The 20,618-nt window shown below is 41.5% G+C and overlaps 1 pseudogene; it reads left to right on the plus strand.

Annotated features, from left to right (window-relative positions):
- LOC100717159 (patatin-like phospholipase domain-containing protein 4) overlaps window positions 1–19,617 on the plus strand; it is a 41,182-nt pseudogene extending 21,565 nt beyond the window's left edge.
- Window positions 19,618–20,618: the final 1,001 nt, after the last annotated feature.

Genomic DNA, 20,618 nt, shown 5'->3' on the forward strand with positions numbered 1-20,618 from the left:
AGCCTCCCTTTCCCTCTTTATACCCATCAGGCTACAAGCCTCTTAGGTGTACCTCTCACACCCAAGGTAGGTCTTATGGTTCAGTAAACCCACCCAGCAACACCCAGAACTGTGTCAATTTAACCAGAGGATTGATTCTCTTAGTGCACATCCTTAACCCTAATGCCTCATATAGCTGCCTCTTGTAAGTTCATTAGGCTTTGGAAGTACTTCTAGATATAAGGCATCGCACTGGTAAAAATCCATGTGAATATATATTTTAAGGGAAAATGAAGTCAAGTCTATGCCACCTGCAGCACTGACAAGTTTAGACATCTTTGAGACTCCCTTTAGTGAGCACCCTGGACAATCCACATGTGTCTTACTATTAATAAGGGTGAGGAGACAAGTTGGGTGACCTCGATTCCCACCAGAGAGAAGGGAGAGATGCTAGCAGGCATGTGCTGGGTATCAGCCCTTTAAAGGGTCCAGTGCTCCATCAGAAAAGCACACACCTTGTTCTGCTCATGCAGGAAGAGCCACTTCATGAGGAAGCTCATGCTCTGTCCCAAGTACATTGTCGAGAAATAATCCTGGAAGGAGTGGGTTTCCTGCATCAAGGAGCAAATCAGATGATTTTCCTGTAGAAATTGTGTTATGCTCCTATGTCCTGAGTTTGCTGGCAGCTCAGAATAAATAGGCTTTTGAGAACTGATCTAAAAATCCTCCCCATCCTATTGTTTCTTTGGGGGAAATGCCTTCTGAGTTGTAAATAATTCTAAAGGAATGATTTATAAATCTGTGCTTGGGCCATAATCCACTTCTGAATAACACATAATGGTTAAAAAAAATGCATGAAATCTTTGCCAGTAAACAGCCCTAGAATCTTTTGCTGATCAGGTGAAAGATTCTATGTTAAATATTCAGTGTCTTATGCTATGTGTTTTCAAATAGAACACTCGCTAGCGATTTGGAAACTGCATTGCAAAATACAACATTTAAGAAAAGCTATCAGAAGTCAGCTTTTTCTGTTGGAAGGAACAATACTATCCTAAATGACAAGCATTTTGACTTTTTCTTTTCTTTATTTTTTGGAGGGGTACCACAGATCAAACTCATGACCTTGCACTTGCCAGGCAGGCACTTGTACCACTAAATACACCCCAGCCCCATCCCAAATTTGACTTTTTAAGTGGAAGGTAAAATATGACTGGTGTCTCTACTCATCACGGCCACATTATGTGTGTCCTAACCACGATGCTGGAACATAAACTGTGGCTCTCCCCTTGCAGTAACGTGGCAACACATGGAAGGACATCTTTAAAATGTGGGACTTTGCTCTCCTGTAAAGATCACAGGGGATTATTCCTGGGAAATAAAAATACAACTGTAGAACATTTTTTACAATACATTAGTAATAGACTATTATAAATAATTTACCCACAACCATAACCTGCACAAACAGGAATTTAGACTTAACCTTAAACTTACTTCCTTTAGACTTAAATTTAGCTTCTTTACTTAGGTACAGATGATGGATCCAGAGAGTACAAACCAGCACCTATGATTTTAGTCTCTTTTTAGATATTGAAAATGTTTTATTGATTTATTTATTGTCTTTTTGAGACAGGGTCTCATTATGAAGTTCAGGGTGGCTTTGGACTCAGTTTGTAGCCCAGGCTGGCCCCAGACTCAGAGAAATCCTCTTGCCTCAGCCTCCTGAATGCTGGGATGACAGGAGGGCACCAGCACCCCTGGCTACCATGTTTTCTTCGAGCCCTTGAGATATTTGGGACTTGTCCATTTAGTAGGGCTTTCCAGTGAGTGATGTATCAGGTCTGTTATCTGGATGTCAGTGCTTCCATTCAGGAGCTGATGTTTTGTTTTCATCCAGGTCCTCCTGGCTAGGAGCTTTGTGCCCATTTACGCCAGACTGAGACCAGTGGAATACCAAGGACAGGTAAAGTGATCCTAACTAAGAATTTGCCAGAACACCCGCATTTGCCCATTTCCTGTGAAAGATCTAATTTTCTGTAAGAAAAAAGAACGTCAAGAACAGGGACTATAACATCTTACCTCCCAGATCATATGAATCAGAATGATTGACTGGCTCGCTCTTTTCTTCATCACTGTAAAAATTATTTAAATTTAATTTATACCGGATACTTTTAAGTGCTTATTGGACATACTGACCATGGTCCATCGGTTCTGGCTGTTAATTAGGTCTGGGAGACACAGTAAATATCAGACAGATTGTCTTGGTTACCCGCTACAGCAGCTCACACACAAAGTGCCAGACACATGAAGAAAACCAGGTCAAGATACTCAGAAAGTACCGAGTCCAATGAGTTTCAATACCACTGAGAAGCAAGGTGTGGCTGCAATGTTTGAAACCAGTGAAAAAAAAAGTTGTGTTTCATAATACATCCCTGTCGCAGCTGCTCATGTAGATGCCAGGAACCAAAGCACGCTTTCACCATGGGAAAGGCTTTGCACACCTCCCCACCCAATCCCCTACTAGCTCGGGTCTCCTTCCTCCAACCCTGCAGACCCTCTGCTGCCGACAGCCCCCTGTGCTTCTCCAAGGTTCTCTGCTCACGTGCAGAAAGCTAAAGTACAAAGACGCATCTGCAAAGAACTCACCTCACTTGGTCTGGCAGCTAAGACAGGATGCCAGCCCTTTCTAGGAGATGTAGAAGGAAGCCCCATCTAAAATGTAACCTCATAGGCAAGGAGGGGATAGAGCTCAGTGGCACAACTGCCTGTCTGGCAAGCACAAGGCTCTGAGTTCAATTCCCTATATCAGAAAAAATCAAAGCAAAAAAAATCTAAGCTCAGTGCTGTCCAGCAGTCTCTTACGCAGCTGCTTATCCAAGCTGTGTTTTTCTAAATGCTAACCCTGGTCTGCTTCTTTCATAGTCATTGTTTAATCCAGCATCATTTCTACTTAATATGTACCAGAGAGAGGCATTTCATATTCAGATACTATGTGTGTTTCACACACTGAAGAGACAAAGAATTTACAATAAAATACAGGATATGTTTAATACATATGAGACACAAAGATATGTATTTTATCAAATACAGTATGTATTTCACAAATACTTAAATAAATATAGTATATGTCTACCACATAACAAGCTATGCATTATATGATCAGCTTTGTTTTAACACATATTTATAATCAAATATACTATCCACTTAGCATGTACCAGAGCTATGAACTTTATAAACAAATATAGTAGCTTTTCAGCACACATTCAGAATCAAATATATCTATTTTGCACATTTAAGAGATACACATTTTATAATCCAATATAGTATCTGTCTAGTGTGTACCAGAAATAGAGATTTTACAATCAGAGATGTGCGTTGTATAGTCAAATGTTGTATTTGCTTAAGATACACCAGGTATATTATAATCAATCTGGTATCTGTTGAATACATATTTATAATCAATATAGTATTATTTAACACATACCAGAGATATGCATTTTATCATCTAAAACATTATATACTTAATGTACCAGAAATATATAGATGGTTGATTATATACTTATAATCAACCAGAATATCTAGTTATGCCAAAAATATGCATTTTATAAGCAAATATATCATCTACTTAACACATATTTATAATCAAATGCAGTATTTATTTAGCACATACCTGTGTATTGCTTTTATAATGAAATACACTATCTTAACATACACCAGAGATAATTTTGTCTTGAAATATAGTGTCTGTTTACAATATGCCAGAGATGAGGCATACACAGTAACTCTTGGGTGCATGAATGCATTTTGGGGGCAAAATTTTGTTTTGTTTTGCAAACTCTGCATGAGGTGATGAACACAACCAAAGTCATCTGCTAAATAGGGCAAGGAATCACATTTGCCAACCAAGGACCAAATGTATTTGAAAGCGGACCAATGCCATTTGTTTTATTTGTATGTAACAGGCATATATTTATTCATAAACAAGGACCACAAACTCTTGGAAGGTCACCTTGATACACACACTCCCTCATTCCGAGTGTGAGCATATTCCTTTGAATGCTACAGAGGAGCTAATGGGCTCACAGGAAAGGCAGGAACCGACTTTTACATGATGGAAGAAATATCTGTGTCACGGTCCTAGAGTCTTCAAGATGCACTTTCCTAGAGACTGCCTTGTGTCTGAATCATCTCTGCATCCCATGTGACTTTCCCCAAGCCAGTTTTCCGTGGGACAGGGCATAGAGAGAAAGCTAAGAAGGAGAGAATTTAAATAAGTGGGTGAAGACCACTTGTTACAGTCAGAAGTTGTAAGGAGAACAATTAGAATCAGGACACAAAATTTGTAATATTATTTAATGATGGTCACCCAGAGTTAACACAAGAAACTGCAGGAAATCTATCTACAACACCAAAGACACACATTATGTAGTGAAGGGCCTGGATCCCACAACAATGTCCTGTATGAGTCCAGATAAAAACCCAGAGCTCACGAGTCCATCTGGAGATCTAGAGCCCACAAGAAGGCAATCCATTTATGGTTCTGTGCTGGGAAGGCCCAAAGGTCAGTGGTGGAAGCCAGAAAGCCATGCCAGGGGGGTGAAGGAGCTGTGCTGGTGGGATGAGGGTTCTACACTGGAGCCAAGAAGTCACACTCACAACAAAGACCAGGGCTGTCCTGAAAGGCACCACAACCATCCTCAGCGACACAGAGGCCCCAGACTTCTCCAATGATAAGAACAGTTGAATACATGCCAGGAAGCCAGTGTGACGAGTTCATCCTGGAGATCAAGCGGCACACATCTTCCCCTCTGGAGCCAGGAAGCAATGCTCAATGTGAGGACCAGAGCTTCTCCAGGAGAACCAAAGGCTCAAATAGCAACACATAGGAGAACCCACAATGCCTCAATGCCTCACCTCTCCTTCTCCATGTCTCCTTGCTGGCAACTTTCCTCAGGTGAAGCATCTACGCTCAGCATCATGGTGATGTAATCCAGCTGGCGTTAAGTTCTTAATCCATAACACCACCCACACAGAAAGATGAAACTCCCTCAGAGCAATGCTGGCTCTCTGTTAGTCTATTTATTAAACATGCACACAGTAGGTTGTTTGTAGTGATGTACCCTTTCTGTGGCCACTTAGAGACAACATATATACTGATATTTTACTGTCATAAGTAATTGAAATATCAGCTCATGGGCTCTTTTCTAACTTTACCTATTTTAAATTGCATCTCTCAAAGTTAATGCACATTCTGTTTCCAAGAAAAATATTATGTCTTTTGCCATTTAAAAATTTATTCGCACTCTGTCAGGCTTCAACTTCATGGTTATTTTAAAGTATCATTTTCCCTCTTGTTATATGAATAAAGGTAAACATTTACTTTTATGTATAAAATTTTAATAGATGTAAAGTTGCTGTGAAAATTTACTTTGTATTGTGAACTTTAATTTTATAATGATTGGAGTTCTAAAATGACTTTGACTTCACGGAGCTGTTTTATAATATACTTCAGCCATAAGAAAAATGTCACCATGGTAAAAAAACAATCCTGAGGAGTTTTCTGAGGTTTTATATTCCTGTGAAGAGGGATGTATATGTGTGTTTTCTGTTGCTGTCATAAAATACCTGAGGCTGTGTAGTATGTTTATAAAGAGGTTTATGTGCCTTACAAGGGTTTGGATTCTGAAAGCCCATGATTGGATAGATGGCTCCATCTCTTTTATCTCCCATGAGGATCTCTCTAGCTGTGACAAAAATGATGCCCTACCGGGAGTTTGTGTAAGAAAAGAAATCACATACTGAGACAAGAAGCTGGAGAAACTCAGAGCACAGGCTTGCTTTTTTATAACCTGCTCAAGCAGGAACTGACTGGGTGCCATGAGAGATGACTTCATCCCCAACAACTTGGCCCCCTCTGTGATTGCTGCCTCTGCCATTTCTCAGATCCCTCCACTGGGGACCAACTTTCCAGCATGGGAACCTTTGGGGCACAGACGCAAGCCACATCCAAACATAGCAAGGAGACTCAGAGGTCAAAATGTATCAGAACTGGTCACAGGAGCACTGTATTAAGAGGTGGTGACCGAGATGGTGTAGATAAAATGTATGAATGATGTCGCAGGGAGAGAGGTTGGAATAAAGCCACAACTGAGTCCTAGAAAGCCAGCATGCTCTGAGACGATCCAAAACGTTTCCGCATATAAAACTACAAATAGTAGAATCAGGAAAGCAAATCAGGTGGCAGAGGCTGGAAGTTCTTTCCTGATACAACTTGCTGCTTTCTTAGTGATAGGTTCTCAGTTTCTAGCTAGAAGGGGAGCTCTGTAGTAACAGGTTACAAAGTCTCAGTTTCCCCTGCAGGTAAGTAGAGCCGTGGTTATAATTGTTGTTGGGCAAAGAGATACAAACGGAAACACTATTGTACATGCAAGGAGGGAAGTTGTATATCAGTGAATAATATGTAAGCTGAATTACTGTGGGAGCTAGAGGGAGGGAAACTTTGTATCTTTCTGGTTGTGTTTTGTTGTTCTTTTCTGTTTCCTGGTAATTAGATATAATGACTGCAGCTGCAACAGCCATTGTGAAACACTAGGTCAAAGATCACCAGAAGCTAGGCATGATGCTGCACAACTGTTAATTCCAGCACTTGGGAGGCTGAGGCAGGAGGATCACTGCAAGTTTGAGACCAGCTTGGGCTACAAAGGGAGCTCAAAACCACCTGAACTGCATAGAGAGACTCTATGCAGCAAAACACACAAATAAAACACTAAATAGCTGGAAAAGACTAGACCCTGAATCTTTTGGGGGGACAGTAGTGTATGTTTAGGGGCTACTTTACCAATCTATTCTCCATATTCTTCTCCAAAAAAGAAAAGAAAAGTAAAACTTCTGTTATTATTGCATATATCAGAGTCCAGTAATATCTGCTGTAGGGATTATTACCCTCGACTTTACTGATGCTGAAAAAATCAAGATAATGAGGTATTGATCTAGTCATATGAGTATGAACTGTTCTTTTGTGAGGACTAATAGATTGGTAGTATAGTCATTTTAGCTATCATATGTATGTGCTGTACTCTAAGAAAATAGCTTCGTTATATGTGTATTATAACAAAACCTGAAACATGGCTTATGAATGTGTTTTCCTTTTCCCTTCGATGACCTAACTGATATGTTCAGCAATGCTCTCCTCTGTAAAGAATTGTAAAACCTTACCTAATTGATATGTTAACCATTGTTGCCCTCTACATAACAGAAGTTGTGCTAAAACCAGCTAACAAGGGTTGTTAATCACTGTTAGGTGCCTCTATTCTCTGCTAAAGAGCTAAAGAAAACTAGGATGGCCCTCTAATTTACACTTGTTTAAAGTAACTTGCTTGTGTGCAGGGAGATTTGCTTATTATCATAACCCTTTACCTGACCTTGATTACCCCTCCCCAGAAAGAAAAAAAAAACATAACCACCGTTTTCTGTTCTGTATGGCACCTTATTGCCTCCCCTCTCCCCTTACCTATCTATCTAGGCTAGGCCATAAAGATTTTGGGTTTCTGGTGACCTCTTCCCGACCCGGTGGTGGTCTGTCATAAAATGTGCCTTAGCTTCAGAAAAATTACAGGAAAATGTTGTGGCTTAACCCTAATGCACCAAAAGGGTTAAGTTCCAAATCCTTATGAAGGCTTAAGTTTCCAGCTTCTTGTAACTTTCGACCCCTTCCCACCTGTTAGTGTTAATGAGCTGTCCTGAGATAATTAGCTTTCTACTTTCTTCTCCAAATGCTATTGCAGATAATTCTTATCTGCAAGATGGGAGTAACTCAAAAGGCGCCAAAGGCTCTCGAGGTTGTCAGAACTAAGTGGACAGCTATACAGTTTCCAGATTCGGGTCAACAAGTTTGATGGCTCTGCAGGTTTCTTTGTTCCCCCCCCCCGCCCCTTTTCCTCCAGCCTCTTTTTAAAGTCCTCCCTTCAGTCTCTGGCACGCAGTCTCCAAATTGGCTCCCGGAGACTCGTCACCAGGCCTGGAAATAAAGCCTTTGCTTCCCAAATTTCAGTCTCTTGCTTCCTTGGATTTTATACTGGGGTCCGAGTTATTACAGTATGTATTACAAATTTATGTCTTTTTCCTTTTTCCCTTCCTTCTTTCCTTCTTTCCCTATGTCTATATCTGGTAATCTAAGCAAGCCTTTTGAAGATAACAGTATGCAATATTACAACCATTGTTTAATTCCTACCGTCTTGTATTGAAAACCTATACTGTCATTGTTTTGGGCTTGTTGTTACCTCTGATGCTTTTTGTATTTCTTTTCTGAGTCTTTTTTTCTCTTAATTAAATAAAAATATAGGGCCAGGGATTTAGCCCAGTGGCATAAGAGCCTTCCTGGCAAGCGCGAGGTCATGAGTTTGATTCCCAGTACCAAAAAATATAAATTATATGTAGAAGAGAGAGACTGATTATTAATCTACACCACTGAAGTTATTTAGCTGAAGTTCTTTCCAAACACTGATCATTAAAGTCTCTATCTGTGTTGTCTCTCTTGGTGTACTTTGACTCTTTTAGGTCTTTTCAAAAAAATATAGACTGCATTTCTTTTTTCTTTTTTTTTTTCTTTTGTACCAGGAATTGAATTAACGACCTCACACTTGACAGGCAGACACTGTGCTGCTGAGCTGTATCCCCGGCAACTTATTTCTTTTCCATGCCCACTTCTTTTTTTGTTGTTCCCTTTGGTCTTTTAGAGTCTCACTCTGCAACTCAGGCTGGTCTTGAGCTCACTTTGTAGCCCAGGCTGGTCTCGAACTCTCAATGATCCTCCTGCCTCAGCCTCCCGAGTGCTCGGATTACGGGTGTGAACCACCATTCCCAGCTATCCCCTGCTCACTTCTTGCATGTGCCACAGGAAGATAAAGATGATTGAAAGAGTCTCATAGGACGAATCAGGGGTTCTGAATTGGATATTCCATTGTTGGGAGTGAATCCTTTGACCCAAGAAAAACAGCAGGGAATGAGCAGACCAGGGCCAGGCAGGGGAGGGAGGGAAAAGCTGCACAGCAGCTCCCTTGACTGTCTGCTGTATAGGGTGCACATCACCGGGGCCTCCTGCGCCGGACCTCAGGTCTCCTGAAAGCCTCAGTCTCCTTTGTAGTTTGACATGGGAGCCACACACACACACCCATCCAGACTTCCACTGCCCCACAGGGCCTTGCGCCCCCTGGGGCCTGAAAACACTCCTTTCTGACCTCCATTCCCAACTTCCTGGCTTTTTGCAAGCTCGAGCCTCTTTCATCACTGGCAGGGCTTCCATGCCAGATCCTTTTCCAGGTTCTTCCCTTTACATCTTCAGGATCAAGCGAACACTGCCTTAAATGTATGTCTGACGGTGGATGGAATCCTTCAGTGTATTATAGATGACATACAGATTGCCATCGTGCTGAAAACATCTCTAGTTTTCTAGGTTGTAATGTTTGCACGCAGCTCGGAGGGGATGATTTGTTTCTTGGCTGGCTGTGATTGTTCTTCTGTAGCAAGAGAAGCTAATGAGGAAACAGGAGGAACAGTGGCACGAGGGGGCTTGTATTTGTGGCCTGGAGTGACAAAGGACAGAGAAGGTGCCATAGCCCAGTCGGGCTGGGAGTCAGGGCACCCCACAACCTTGTCTGATATTTCCCTAAATATATCCACATTTTGTGTCACTGTGTCTGATAGGTATTGAGCACACTGGAGCTTATTAAGAGAGATATGTGAATCTAACCCTACTTAGAAGCATCGTACTTTAATATGATATAAGCATAATTTAAAAGACAAATAACAGGTACCAGACTTGGTGGCACATACCTGTAATCCCAGCACTCAGGAGGCTGAGGCAGGAAGTTGCAAGTTTGAGGCCAGCCTGGGCTACAAAGTGAGCTCAAGGCCGGCCTGAACTGCATAATGAGACCCTGTCTTAAATACACACACACACACACACACAAGTAACTTTATGAACCTTAAACTCTCCCAGTGATTAAAAGTGGTATGATGGCCAGGCATGGTGGCTCATGCCTGTAATCCCAGCACTAGGGAGGCTGAGGCAGGAAGATCGTTGTGAGTTCGAGACCAGCCTGGGCTACAAAGTGAGCTCAAGGCCAGCCTGAACTGCATAGCGAGACCCTGTCTCAAAAAAGACAAAATAAACAAATATAAATAAAGAAAGAAAAAATAAAAGTTTTTTCTAATACTACTCCTGTCTCAAAAAAGACAAAATAAATAAATATAAATAAATAAAAAAATAAAGTTTTTTTAAATACTACTCCACTCTCCTACATTATTTTAAAAACTTCTTTAGGTATGTGTAGCTTTATCACTTAAGACTAGTTTTACCACTTATATACTAGATGCTCATTAATAACTGAATAAATGAATAATGGAAATAAACTGAAATTAAGACTTTCTTTACAATGAATGAATCCTCTTTCTGTTCATCTGAAATCCTTCCAGGGATGGAATGCCAGGGAGGTGTGCGTGCTATTAGACCGCGTTTTCACAGATTCTTCTCATCAACTCCGAATGAGGAGAATTTCCAAAGGAGTTTCCAGTATATTTTTAAAAAGTGTTCATTTTGGCAAGTGATTAAATATCAAAAGAGGATTATTGCCGGGTGTACCATATGCAGATCCAAAGAAAGGTGGTGGGATTCTGTGTTGTTTTTCTGGGTAAAATCCCAGTGATATATTACAAGAACACGTATTGAAAGGTGTCATTTTATCTCACCCCCCCATTGAAACTTGAAACTTGGTGTGGTGGATTGTTGCTGCTTTATGATTGTCGACACAGAGGCTGGACAGTGAATGGTGTTACCGTGTGATCACACAGTTACAACTGTAGTCCTTCAGCTCTTCCTCACTGTGACTTTTCTCCTAGAAGCATAGCTGGATCACCACACAGCAGACACAGTGGCTGGGCTGGGGACCAGCCGCTGGATTAGAAAATGTGTGTCAGTGTATACTTCCTTGCAAATAAGAAACTTCTGTTTTCCAACCATTTTAGATGTTTTTGCATCGTCTACTTAGTTTTTTGAAACAAGGTGTCTGTCTTCTAGGGAATGTCTTTTTGCAGTATTTACAGAGGCTCAGCCATTAAATGGCTTTTGATTTTTGAAGTCGCCATTTTGGATCAACTTTTAAAAATTTAAAACTATTAATAGTATATCAAGAGCATTAATTTAGCAGAATTCAGTGTACAGCAGTTTTTCTCAACCTGTTTAATCTTGTTTCCAGTTCACGTCCTTTGATTCTAAAATCTTACCTGTCTTTTCTCCTCTCTAGTTTTCTTTAATTTCAGTGGGGAAATCTGAACTATATCCTGGGAGATGGATTCACATTCATTCATATATATTCTCTCTCTCTCTCTCTCTCTCTATCTCCATCTTTCTCCGTCTCTCTTCCTCTCTCTCTGCCTGTCACTATTTTTCTCTTTCTCTGTCTCTTTTTCTGTCTGTCCATCTCATTCTCCCTGTCTGTCATTCTGTCTGTCTCTCCCCCACACCCCTCTCCATTTTAAGAATAGCAAAGCACCGCCATTCTGCTTGGTATGACTATTTGCAGCCTATTTCATGGAAGCGAAGAAGACAGATTTGCAAATGTAAAATTATTTTTAAGCCTCATGTGCTTCTCCTTATTTAAATTTCTTCCTCACTGTACAGAAAGCAGTGCTGATTTCCCTGCCCCACCGGAATCACTCTGTTTTATGATGTGTGAAGAAGAATATGAATCGTAGTGAAAAGACCAGTTCTACCCACTTTTGTGTCCATGCTGTACACCAGCAGATATTTTGTTTTCTGAAATATTTCTGAAGAGCATCCTGTAGTAAATACCTCGGGCACTGTAATGTGTAATCTCCATCTTTCCACTCCTCAGCCATGCATGCTGTTATAGTGGAAGGAAGCCATTAGCAGTCTGTAAACAAAAGCACATAGCAGTGTGTCAATAAAACTTTATTTGCTGAAACAGTGGGCTGTGGCTTACCAGCCCCTGACCTACAGCAAGGAGACCTACAAAATAACTTCCCCTTGTAAAATGAGGTAACTGATCTACAGTTACTCCCTTGTTCTAGAAGATTCATTTACAAGTAGATACCTGAAATCATGTCTATTATGCAGCCCTATTTTTATTGTTTTCCTGTTTGCCCCATCATATCAGAATTAATCTGCCATTCTGTGTGTTATGCCATAGTGGGTTTATGATCCTCCTGCCTAAGCCTCCCAAATACTAGGGTTATGGGTGTGTGTCACTATACTTGAATCCTTTATTAAGTAAAATAAGGGTTGCTCCAACACAAGCACCGAGACACTACAAGAGTCAGTTGATCTACAAATAGACACAGTTACTAAGTGATTGCCACAATATGCCACTTGGATACCCTGGAAAATGGATATTTTATGGCCTGGGAAAAATGGAATTGGACGGCTCAAGTTTTTGTCACACTACTCAAAATGATTCGCGCATTAAACTTTATGAATTCTTTTATTTCTAGAATTTTTCCATTTGACATTTTTTGCAACTTGTTAGACCTTGGGTAACTGAAACATCAGAACAAGACGCCAAGGATAGATGTCCTTCCTACCTGATAGAGTTTGTTCTTTTTGATTTTGTTTGGTTTTGCACACCTGGAGATTTAACCCAGGGCCTTTTTAAGCCTCAGGGCCTTGCGCCGAGATACCTCCCCACCCTCAGCTCAAACTTGAGATCCTCCTGACTCAGCCTCTCAGTGTTCTGGGATTAAAGTTTTGAGGGATCTTGTAAAGATTCAACTAATGATAAATAGGGAATCAGTTCTAACTGATTTATAAATCATTAGGTCCTGCACCTCAGTGTGTTTTAAGTTTCGATTTAAATGACTTGATACCATTGTTCGAATTCATAAAGCATGTTCTTAATAGACACCCATGACATATTAGAATGTAGAATGCAAAAATTAACAGACGCTAACAGATCAAGAATCCAGTCTATTGATTTTCAGCAGGTGTCTTTATGGGTGACTCCATGGATCCTGGTTTGCAGTTCTGTAACCTTGGAAAACCCTCATGGTGGACACTGCATGAGACTGGGCATGAGTTTCCTTTTCTATGGAGCAGTTGTTTGCTGATATCTCCCTGGACTCAGGCTGCCATGGGGAGCATGCTTACAGTAGTGCCAGAGGTTAGACAAGAGTAGTTGTATGACCAGTAGTATTTAATAAGAGGGGAAAGAAATTCCCAAAACTACTAGATGTCCGATGTGTGTTCATGTTCTATAAAATCAAAGAATGAGTTTTAGGAACAATGGAAGTTAAGAGCAGAATATATTTATTGAGAGAAAGAAGGCTTCTGTCAGGGAGAAAGAGAGATAGAAGGGGTCCTGAGCTGGTTGCCCATGCCTCTGTCTTTTCTAAGGACTTTTATAGCACAAAACCACAAGGTGAGATGGGTCCAACATGGGGAAAATATGGAAACTCGCAAGGTGGGCATGAGGTGGGACAGAACTGTTAACTGTTCAGGTAAAATTGACCAAATCAGGGACAAATTGCGAAAGGCATGCTTAAAGAGCAGTGACACTTTCTATAAGGGGTTTGGGATGGTGCCTTCTGGCTTCCTCAAGGTGATGGATACCTATTTAGAACATCAATCCCTGATGTTTATACGTAGGGTATGCTTGCATTTATTTTGCCTTTTGTCTTGAGATCTGGTCTGCAGCAAAGGTGTCTGTCTCCTCAACACTGTAGGTATCTGGCCTTATGCACTGGTTCCTTTGAGGGCCCAGCCCTGTCTGAGTGCCTAGAATATTTCTAACTCAGCTACCTGTAACAGTGTCAAGTCACAAGTCTGCACTGGACAATGCAGAGTTTGATTTTGAAACACATTTGGCACTGGAATTTTAATGTACCTGCCCTCACCGGTCTTTGAGGTTGTAGTGCTATGAGATAAATATCAATAAATACCCATCCCAGCTCTGAAAGAGAAGATCTGGAGTTGTTTACATAAGGATGAGTTTGGAATCACTCAGAAGCTCATGGCAGTAGCTCCGACCATGTAGGATGCCACCGAAGAGGCCAGAAAGTAGAAATAATTTGCAGAACCATGTGGGCAAAGGCCAGAGAATTTATGGACTGAAATACTTAACATGCATGAGTTTACGCTATCAGCAGAACACATAGTGTAATATGCTTCCAGCTTTAATTGGAAGTTGAAGAATATTTGTAGCCCTGATTATTCCCAGCAGTGTTACCCACATGAGTGTGCGGTTGGTTGTGCTCGTGAGAGCATCAGCTAGGAGACTGGCAGAGCTGGTGGTTTCTGACACTGTGGGTTACAGAGGTGCTGGGATCATCACAAGTGTAATCAAGACGTGTGCTAAGCTGTGTGTTTTCCCTCGTCATTTATCCAACGGGAATAAGCTAACGAGAGACTACAGGATTGGTGGAGGCGGGGTGAGGGAAGAAGAGGATTTTCAATTCCTTCTAACACCAGTCATTAACCCCATAGTAAATTAGAATACTTTTCAATTTAATGAGCCAAATTACCCTTCTTTTCATTAAGCTGAACAAGTCAGATGAGCTCTTTACTTACGGTCATGTGGCCTATCTTTAGTTCTCTTTGATGAAGCAGACGTGAATTTTTTTTCTTTTTGCAAGGCATTTTCCTCATCCAGAATTCGGTATTCATATCTAAATGTGGGGGTGGGGGCAGCAAAGAAGCACTGGGATAAAATTAGGTGCTATGGAGCTTTTAAAAGTTTTTTGGCAAACTTCTTTTTCATGGCTTGTATTCGTGTAATCTGCTTTCTCTCATATATCATATATATATATATGCAAAATAACACATACATGTAAAATTTATGTAAAATAGCACAACCTCTGGCAGTGTTATAGTATACATATATAGCACATATATGTATATGCTCCATACATGTATTCATATACACATGCTTGCATACACTTGGTGTATGTATATGTACACCTCTTGGTAGGTCTATATAACATCATTACAATGTGTATTATGTTATATTGAAAATAACACTAATATACAAATTTTCTAGACCAGTTTTGTTTTAATCAAACCTATGGACGCTTTCTCCTGTACCAATATTTGATTCTGTCAAGAGAAATTTTCTACCCATCCTTTGAGCTGACTTTCATTCTGCCTTTACATGTGGCTGTCTAGCCAACGCCTTTGTGAGGGACTACCAAGCACGTCATTTCCCGTGTTGTGAGTTAACAATAAAGAAGGAAATAAAAGAAGAAAAAAATGTTTTAACTGAGTGAAGTACATTCACATTGACCTGTTTTGCCTTCCTCCCTCCACCTTTGTGCAATTTTATTAAAATAAAATTTAAAGCACTACCAGTTTTAAAAATAGCCATTTTAAAATTGTAGATTAACCTGTTCAAACAACAGTCCGTTTGCAGACTTCCCTGACAGTCTCTTTGTGAGGGCGTCTCAACCAACAGCAGATGTTTCTTCTGTTGGTTTGTGTATCACGTCACCTGGGACATAATTCTGATGGCAGTCTGGCTTGGAGGACTTGGGCACCATTTCTGTGTGTCAGTGTTTACAGCTCCAGGTGTGTGGGCTCCTGGATGCACTGAGAATCCTCATGATTGCAAAATTTAACATGAGGAACATCGTCTGTGTGTTTCTTCCTGTCCATGTTCCTCACAGTACAATTGCTTAGGTGAAGTAGTGGAGGATGCCTTCCCCTTAAGTATCTGTTATGGATTAAGAACTGGTGGTCAACTTAACAACAGCTGGATTACATCATGACACAGCATTACATCAGCATAGATGCTCCCCCTAAGGAAAGTTGCCAGCATAAATAGGTGGAGAAGGAGAAGGAAGGAGTTAAGGCATTGTGGGTTCTCCTACGAGTTCCTGTCTGAGCTGTTGTTTCTCCTGGAGAAGCTCAGGTCCTCGCATCAAGCATTGCTTCCTGGCTCCGGAGGGGAAGACATGTGCAGCTTGGTCTCCAGGATGAACTCGTCACGCTGCTTCCTGGCACATACCCGACTGTGCTTGTCATCAGAGGAGCTCCGGGGCCTCCGTGTCACTGAGGATGGCTGTGGTGCCTTTCAGGACATCCCTGTTGTGAGTGTAACTTCTCAGCTCCAGCATAGAACCCTCATCCTACCAGCACAGCTCCTTCACCCGACTGGCATGGACTTTCTGGCTTCCACTGCTGACCTTTGGGCCTTTCTGGCTCGGATCCGTAAAACAGACTGATGTGAGTCCTTCTTGTGGACTCTGGACTCTGGTTGGACTCATGGGAGGCATTGTCATGAGCTCTGGGACTTCATCTGGACTCATGTGGGACATTGCTGTGGGATTTAGGCCCTTGACTAACTATTCTGTGTCTTTGGTGTTCTGGGTTCATTTCCTGCATTTTCTTGTGTTAACTCCCAGTGACCATTATAAAAATAATATAAACACATGACCTGATTCTAGTTGTTCTCTGCACAACCCCTAACTACAACAGTATCCTCTCTCTGTTTCTTTCCGTCCTCTTCCCTTCCCTCCCCCAGCCATCACCCTTCTTTATGGGGCAGTGGAGAGTACAGAACCCCTTCTGAGAAAAGCTTATTCTTCACCCAGCACCTACCTTTCTTCATGGCTTTGGGACATAACCCCTGTTCTGCGTACATAGGAACCACTTTGCCCATAGAGGAATTTCTGGGTGTTCTATTTATTTTCAGCTTTGCTGAGCAAAATGACAATTTCTGATTCTTGTAAAAATAGGACCTCTCATGCTCAATTCAGCCGCACAGATATTAAAATCTAAATAAAATACTAAGCCGCACCCACCACCCTTTGCTGGTGGCGGGTGTTTTGTTCAGGGTCACCCGTAAACCAAACTTTCCACTTGGATTACCCAAGAAATCCCACTCTGATATTGCATGGCTTCTAAGACATTCCCCATGCATGCTACACATTCAGGACCATCTTAAGTGGCATAATCTAACTTTTCAGCTGTTGGAGAGATCTCCTGATTCTGCCCAGAATTCCTATTATAGTGGTAAGAGATGGGGGCACAACAACTTGTTTTGCTCCCAAAGTAGCTAGCTCCCCAGCTGGATGAGCCCACAGAAATGGTAATTTAGGAGAACCCAGAGCATGGGTCTTAACACCAGGAGGAACCTGCTCACTGACAAAGCCTCCCCACTTCTCTTCAACTGGGACCTGTGCTGATGTTGGACCTTCTTTTCCTAGAAGTGGGTGGACGGAGGCCTCACTAACAGCCTTCCCATCTTGCCTGTGGGCCACACAGTGACCATCTCTCTTTTCTGTGGATGACTGGACATCTCTCCCCAGGACAAAGGGCAGCTGGATTTGTATATTAACATCAACAATCGGGATATCATGGTGAACAGTGCCCTTTAGAGACATTGGCCAAGTCCTAATCCACTGAGGTCTCCTCAGAATCCAACATGCATCCTCTACACACTGGAAGCTCATGGATCATTTTATTGTGCACGTTGTATTGCTGAATACCATGTTTTCCTATACCTTGCAGCTCAGATCACGCATGGTGATTTGGTTCTTAGCCATCGTCAGGATGCAGGTTCTTTGCAGCCAATCAGCTCTCAATTTCTATAGCTTTGCCCATCTGCTTTTTCACATCTGTAAACAGTGCAATGTCAGAACAACTTAAGTCATTTATTTAGTTAGAAAGATGGCGATAATGAAATATAAAATCACACAAGAGAGAAGGAGGGACTCAAATGAACAGTTGACATAAAAATATTGATTCCCTTAGCCTAATCTATTGGATGTCAAAATGGAGCAATAGCATATCCCAGAACTATCTGGTGATGTTCAGGGTCCTTTTGGGTTGTCACATCTGGGTACCACTACGGGTCTCTCCTGTAGTGAGGCCAGGGATACTGCAAAATCTGCTGTAGTGTCCAGGGCAGCAGCCATCTAAACTTACTGGCCAGAAATATCAACAGTATCAAGGCTGAGATGCCCTCCACTGATCTTTTGTGTGGAATCACTTTTTAATGGTTTTCCTGCTGACTTTCAGATATTGCTAATTGTATCTGTAATAAAGTTTAGCATATGTCTTAGTTACTTTTCTCTCCTGCCGAGGCAAAGTACCCAACACAAAATGCAGGAAGGAAAAGTTTATTTAGCTCACAGTGTGCAGAGGTTTCAGTCCATAATCAGCTGGCTCCCAGGCAGGGTGGCGTGGCACAGGGGCTACTGTTCAAAGCAGCAGAAGACAGCAAAGCCACAAGAGAGAAAGGAGAAGGCTCTTTTCCTCCCTTATAATGAAAGTAGGCTCTCCACCATAGGCTGGGTCCTTACACCAACTCCCTGACCTCCTGCGCAAGCTCAGGATGTTTACAAAGTGAGGTCCCTGGCCCCCTGCTGAGTCATTTCATTAAACTTCTAAACCTGTCAAGTAGACACAGCAACAACATCCCAGAGCAGTAAGGTCTCGCCCTCCACACCCCATGATGTAGAACTGCTGAGCCACTTGGCTAAGCTTCCAGAGTCCTCAGGTTGACAGGGTATATCCGCCATGACAGCACACATGTGCAGCTAAATCTCAACAGCATCTCTTTATCTGTATAGTAATGTTCTACAGCTTGGACTTCACCTTTCTCTTGCAGCTGTCCCTGGCAAACTTGGTGAGGCTGAACCAATCCCTCTTCCCACCAAGTCAAAAGAAAATGGAGTCTTTTTATCGATGTGGATTTAATGACACTGTTAAGTTTTTACAGAAAGAAAACTGGTTTGGATAAAATACCTAAAAGTGCGTAGCCCAAAATAGGTTTCAGGCAGCTTTAGAGGGATGTTTCTATTTAAATCCTTTGTAGAAAAATCTCATTAGGCTTCTGGGTCAATTCATTATTACTCTTGGCAATATGTGCATTTTTTTGATTCCTTTTTTATTGGCGTATGTTTGTGATACATAATAATACAGGCATCTTGGGGAGTTGATATATAAGCACATCACATCTTATTCATTTTCTCATCCCATTTCCATGCCCCTCTCCTATGTTATCCAGATTTCCTCCCCCCTCCAAAGACTGCATCACTGTTTTCTATCATTTCTCTTTTATTTTGCTCTTTATATTTTTGGTTTCTCATCTGAGAGAAATTGTATGATAGTGAACTCATGTCTGATTGTTTCACTTAGCATGATGTTCTCAAAGTGTATCCATTGTTCTACAAATAACCCAAATTTATGCTTCATTCTGGTTGACTAGTACTTACTGTGTGTATTTATATTCAGCCCATTTTCCTTATCCACTCCTGTATCCATAGATACTTATCGGGTCTTCCAAGATCTAGCTAGTATGAATAATGTTTCTCTAAACATTGGTATGCATGTGTCATGGTTTATGTCTGTGGCCCCCAGGGCTCATGAGTTGGCATTGTGCATTTGTGATTGGTTCATTGTCTAGTGCTTGGATTGATGGTGTCAGTGGTATACCTGCCTAGGTGGGGGAGCCAGGATGTGGTGTAATCACAGGAAAAGAGTGTGTCTCCCTCTCTCCTCTCTTCTGGTTTCCGCCTTGCTGTTTGCAGCTGCCATGAACTGCAGCCTCGCTGTGCTACCCTGCCTGGGAGCCAACTGAATGTGGACTGAAACCTCCAAAACCTGTAAGAAATAAACCTTTCCTTTCCCAAGTTTGGGCTTGAGGTATTTTGTCTCAGCAACGAGGAAAAAGTAACTAAGACAGCATGGCTCGCTGTAATATGATGGCCATAACTCTTTGGGGAGCTACCCAGAGAGGCATAGCCAGGTCCAGTAGAACTTCTGTCTTTGGTTTTTTGAGGCATCTCCACACTTACTTCTATAGTGAATGCACCAATTTACATTCCCACCCCCCCAGCATTTGCTGTTTCTTCAGATCATGATGATGATTTCTTCTTCCTAAGTTGGAGGCTTAGTGTTGTTTCGATTTACATCATTTTTAACATGTGAATGACTACTTCCTGTCAAGAAATAGGCATTTCTGTAGCATTTGGCCCAAGGCGCTAAGGAGTATGTGCCTAGATGAAGAGGAATCATTTTGTAGAGAAAAGTCTTCACCTTTGAAGAACTTCATATCCCCTCTGGGCTCAAGTGTTGAAAGCACAGGGCCACAAAGCTTGTGTCTCTACAAGGCCATTCCTCTCTGACTGTTTAGCTACCTCTATAGATACTGGACCTACCTTCCCTAGGAAATTAAATCAATCAAATACTACTAAATGCCAGGAACCAAGTAAAACAAATAGCTTAGCAACTAACAGTGAAAATCCCAAATACTCCTGCAGCGAATAATTTGTAAATCTTCACATACAGCTCTCAGCCTTGGACTTTTAAGATGGTTGTGCTTTCCACAAGCTGGAACACTTGAAGATGGGTTTCTACTAATTCACTTGCACTGTCTTAAATCTTAAATATGGTTTTATGGGGTTTGCCAAGCCTGAACTCTTAATTAGTAGAAGGCAGTTAGAAACAAATGGATTTAATTATATGCCTTTAACTGTCCTGCATGACTCTTTTTACCCTTTCAAGCCATTCTTTCAATCAATTTTTTGATCCTCAGAAGCCCAAAATACAGTTTGTAGCACAGAAACACCAGCCATTGCCTCTTTCTGGGGTGTTCTCCAGAAACCCTGCTCTAGAGTGCTGATGGCCCTTG

This window comes from Cavia porcellus, unplaced genomic scaffold (assembly GCF_034190915.1).
Source record: "Cavia porcellus strain 051 isolate PalLab524CR breed Dunkin Hartley unplaced genomic scaffold, mCavPor4.1 scaffold_37, whole genome shotgun sequence".
In the NCBI taxonomy this organism is placed as follows: domain Eukaryota; kingdom Metazoa; phylum Chordata; class Mammalia; order Rodentia; family Caviidae; genus Cavia; species Cavia porcellus.